Source organism: Megalobrama amblycephala, linkage group LG8 (genome assembly GCF_018812025.1).
Source record: "Megalobrama amblycephala isolate DHTTF-2021 linkage group LG8, ASM1881202v1, whole genome shotgun sequence".
In the NCBI taxonomy this organism is placed as follows: Eukaryota; Metazoa; Chordata; class Actinopteri; order Cypriniformes; family Xenocyprididae; genus Megalobrama; species Megalobrama amblycephala.
Genome location: NC_063051.1, coordinates 30,103,720 through 30,109,252, shown reverse-complemented (window position 1 = coordinate 30,109,252; position 5,533 = coordinate 30,103,720).

The following is a 5,533-nucleotide window of genomic DNA, read 5'->3' as shown; positions in this document are numbered from 1 at the left end:
CATCGGCCTCTCTTATTTTATGCTTTTTTGCAATTTTGTAAGAGCAAGAAGACAATTTAAGACATGCATAGTGATTTTACCATGATTATTTGGGTTTCAGCAAACTCCTTTTCAAGGAAAGACCGTTCACTTGGCAGCCATTATTGTAACGCCAGCTATTTCGGACATCTAAGACCAGGTCCTATCTATTTGAATGAAGGAATCCTGAAATTTAAAAAAAACTACTTGCCGAACTCACAATTAAATAACATATTTTAAATCAGAAACAAAATTCTGACATGAACTGTCTAAAGCTAGACCAGCCATACACATGTGCAATTCTAAACGCGAGTCTCCGGTTTCTATGAGCTGCGTCTCGTTTCGAAGGCTGCGTCCTCCGGAGGTCGCATTTGAAGGGTGCATACGTCATCGACGTGATTTAATTTAAGAAAAGTAACCATTAGATTGCAAAGTTAGAAAGAAATTGCAGTGTTTTACACCTCACGGGGAATAACATTCAATTTTATTACGGTTACTTTTCTTAAATAAGACATTCTTGATGACGTATGTAGCCTTCAAATGCAACCTCCGGAGGACGCAGCCTCCGAAATGAGGCACAGCATATGATAACCGGAGCTTCTAACGGCAGCTGCAGTGATGCAATGACTTTATAAATCAGGACGTATTCTGCCATATTGCGCGTTGCACTTTCTCCCATTCATAACTAATAGGAGTGAACCATCTTTCTATATAATAGTCTTTGGTTTTAGGCAGCTAATTTGTGTTTTTACCTGTGGTAAAACCCCACTAACAGCCTTCAGTGGTGTATTGCTTTAACTCGTTCTTTTGGGATAGAAGAGATGCTTCATATTATTAGACTTTGTTTTGACCTTTTGTTGTTAAAGGGTTAGTTCACCCAAAAATGAAAATAATGTCATTTATTACTCACCCTCATGTCGTTCCACACCCGTAAGACCTTCGTTCATCTTCAGAACACAAATTAAGATATTTTTGTTGAAATTCGATGGCTCAGTGAGGCCTGTGTTAGCAATGACAATAGCAAGCATAGCCAGCAATGACATTTCCCAACAAAAATATCTTAATTTGTGTTCTGAAGATGAACGAAGGTCTTAAGGGTGTGGAACGACATGAGGGTGAGTAATAAATGACAGGATTTTCATTTTTGGGTGAACTAACCCTTTAATGAGGCTTTTGTTCCAAAGAAATCTGTTTGTTAAATCTATAGTTAAAAACATAAAACCTTCAGGACCTTTTAAGTGTGTTTTGGTCTGTTGCACGAAGCTGGTTTCAGCCACTACCCAGGTAAGTTTGAAACTAGTTTTTCGGGCTTAAGAAGGTGGATTGGTTTTTAGGGCCATGGTAATTAACGCTACATGGCTAACCTGCTCCAGAGCAGGTTTTATTCTGGGTTAGAGATCACAGACCAAAATTGGACCAATCAGCTGTGAGTATGAAGTGACACGCTGATAAAATAACGCCATTCTCCCTGTATCTCGCTCCAAATTAAAACAGTTTAGAGTGAAAGAATTGTAGAGACAAAATTGCCCAGCTTTTGCTGCTAATTATTTATTAATATTTATATGAATTGTAACTGTGTAATTCATATAATATTCATAATGAACTCTAAGTCTTCGGCAGAATGTGTCCCAATCAACCTGAATTTACCTTATTTGTTATATATTGATATTGTACAGAAGTAATTTCCCTGAGGTCTCGGCTGCTTTTGGTTATTAGGGGTACCAAGAAAGGAAGCAATGTGACATTAAAATCCAGAGGCTGAGCTTTTCTTTTGAACGAGTCTGAAAATAACATTTAATTGTTACTAGGGATGCACCGATGTGTCGGCCACCGATATTTATCGGCCGATTTTTGCTCAATTTACAACCATCGGCATATCGGCTGTAGCATGAAAAAGGCTGATAAAACAAACCGATGGTTTATTAATTAACTGCGTGAAGGCGCAGAGCTGTATAATGTCTGTTGTGTAATCCTAGTGCTGCTGTCTGCGCTTTAATGCCAATCGAATAACAAAAGATCGCACACTATTCTTGACTAAATAACTTTTGTAACTTTCATAAGTATAGCGGAACCCATCCGAATGATGAACAAAACTTTACTAATGTTTTATTAAAGGATTAGTTCATTTTTAAATGAAAATTTCCTGATAATTTACTCACCCCCATGTCATCCAAGATGTTCATGTCTTTCTTTCTTCAGTTGAAAAGAAATGAAGGTTTTTGATGAAAATATTCCTTCATATAGTGGACTTCAATGGCCTCCAAATGGTTGAACAATTTCATTGCAGCGAGGAATAAGGGTCTTTTCTAGAGAAACCATCACTAAATTTTTTAAAAAAAATAAAAAATTATATACGTTTTAACTATAAATGCTCATCTTGAACTAGCTCTCTTCTTCTTCTCTATTAGAATTCCGGCATTGTAGACACTGCTAAGTGTATTACTGCCCTCCACAGGTCAAAGTTTGAACTAATTGTTATATACTTGCACAAGCATATTGTATATAACAATTTAGTTCAAACTTTGACCTGTGGGGGGCAGTAATACACTTAACAGTGTCTACACTGCTGGAATTCAAATAGAGAAGAAGAAGAGAGCTAGTTCAAGATGAGCATTTATGGTTAAAATGTATAAAATCTTTTTAAAAAATTTAGTGATGGTTTCTCTAGATTAGACTCTTATTCCTCGTCTGGTATCATTTAAAGCTCTTTGAAGCTGCACTGAAACTGTAATTTTGACCTTCAACCGTCTGGAGACCATTGAAGTCCACTATAAGGAGAATAATCCTGGAATGTTTTCATCAAAAACCTTCATTTCTTTTCGACTGAAGAACATCTTGGATGACATGGGGGTGAGTAAATTATCAGGAAATTTAATTTGAAAGTGAACTAATCCTTTAAGTTTATTGCATCCGTTTTCACTCCAATAAAATCACCACAAAAGCTAAACAATACAGAGCACAATAAGTGTGCATTAAACTCTCTCTCACCATTTTGAATTACACAAAACACTTATTACAACTAAAAGTAAATAAACACAGATCTTATGCCTTTTCGGGGGGTGCTTAATTAACTGACAAACTTTAAAGCTGCTGTCCACGTTTTTGGCCCTCTAGCGGTTAATAAACAGAACTGCACGTGTCTTGCGGAAGAACATTGTAGCCGGATCTACTTTTCTCAGTGTATGTCTATGGCGAGTCACGCAGTTACTGTGATACTCTGCAGCGGGTCCTACCAGTCTGGTCTGAAATAGTCAGAATATAAACACTTATTATAAGCGTACCATAATGATTCAGGATAAGACAAAATCACGGTTTGGAAAATGATTCATGTTGTATATTCTCATTATATACTTTTTGAAAATTTTTAACAAAAAAGTTGCGGACTGCAGCATTAAATCTGCAAAATATCTTGTTCCTTGAACTGCTCTCCATTAACCGTATTAAAGCTCCGGTATCGGCCATTAATTCTTTGTTAAAATCGGTATCGGCCCCAAAAATCATATCGGTGCATTAGTTCCCATGATTGACAAGCACTTATGATGAAGAACTAGGAGTTTGCCTATAAGTGAGAAACATCTAAATGCCTGGTATCATTATCTCAAGCTGGGAAGAGAGTATTTGCAGTTCATGAGAGCTGCGGTGTGCAAGAACAGCACTGCGAGAAATACAAGTTATACCGGTTATAAGAAACAAACGGATAACGATGTCTGTGTTGCTTGGCAACCATTCTGCTGAACATTGATTGAAGAACTACTAGATTATTGTGTGTTATCAATCAATCAATCAATCAGTTTGTGTTGCTGTGTGCTTGTATTATGAAACATTGCCAGCTATATGTAGGAACCATTTGAGAAGAAGACCTCTGTGTGGTTTACAGTGATTTTAGAACAGACACTCCATGTTGTGCCTGACAATGCTGTTCTAAAATCACAGTAAACTATGACTTCATGGGGCTAATTAAGTTTTTTTTCATGTTTTTGAAAGAATTCTCTTAATTATGCATTTGTTTGATGAGAAATATAGTGAAATATTATTACAATTTAAAATAACTATTTAAATATATAGTAAAGTGTAATTTATTCCTGTGATCAAAGCTGAGATTTCAGCATCATTACTCCCGTCTTCAGTGTCACATGATCAATCAGAAACATTTCTGATTATTATCAATGTTGAAAACGGTTGTGCTGCTTTATATTTTTTGTAGAAACCGTGCTACACTGCCATTTAAGAGTTTGGTGTAAGTAAGATCTTGTTTAAAAATTAAAAATAGATAATACTTTTATTCAATAAGGACATTTATAAAGATTTCTATTTCAAATAAATGCTGTTTTAAACATTCTAATAATCAAAAAATCCTGAAAAAATTTTTCTAAAACATTAAAAACATTTCATATAACTTATCAATTGTTCTCTATTTTCCCTCTCTTTTTGAAGGTTATGAAAACTATTGTGGAGTTTTTCTGTGCAAAACTGCCTGGAAATACCATGTGCTGTAAGCTTTTGCTTTATTTTGACTGCTCAGCTAACACATTTCAATACTCTGCCGGCTTGTTCCTTTATCCTTTTAAACTCAATTGCTTCATTTATTTTATTTAATTTTGCTTTCTGTCTGCTTTCTGCTGAGGACAGCTCAGCCTCGTCATTCTTCATTTCTCCTGCAGGGGGCGATCGACAGGCTTTTCTCTCCCAAACTTTATCAGCCAAAAACCCTAATATTTCAATAATTCACGGTTTTGTGATGTTGGTAAACGTCACATGAGGACATGCAATTAAACAGATGAAATTTTTAAAAATTTAAATTTAATTGATTTTATTATTTATAAATAAAACTGAGTATAGGGCTATTAATAATATTATAGTTTTAACTAATTATAAAAATTAAGATATAAATATATTATTGTTGTGAATTACAATGAATTTGACGGCCTAATAGTTATTTTATTTTGCGCTGAAAGTTAAAAGGCTAATATTTGTTTAAAATTCACTTTCAAAAGCTTATATTTGTCTGAACGAATTTCTGTATTCACATTTATTATGATTTTACATTCCATTAAATTATTAGCTTTTCATCGACTCACAAACCATCTCGAACCCTGAACTAGGAATAAACAGATCAATCAGAATCCAAAGTAACATCCCCGTCATTTCACCATATTTTTACAGATTAAACAATTATTAAATAAAAGTCGATGCATAAAGAGAAAAATGAAATTCTGCAAATTTAACGCATCCCCCATCATTCACAAGGATTTGCATTAATTTATGGTTGTGCATTTTTTTTTATGACTCCATTAATTTACAGGATCTATTTTATTGTGTTTTATCTCAAATAAAGTTCGGAGTTGAACAACATCTTGAGATTAACACTGGTCATGGACACACTGCAGCTAAATATGGCTTTCAATTCACTTTAGTCAGTGCCTTCCATGTTTGTGTAGTAAATCCTTTCTGAATTTCCATGCATCTTTCCCAATACATGGAACTTTTTCCTCTGACCACAAAACTAGGAAATGAG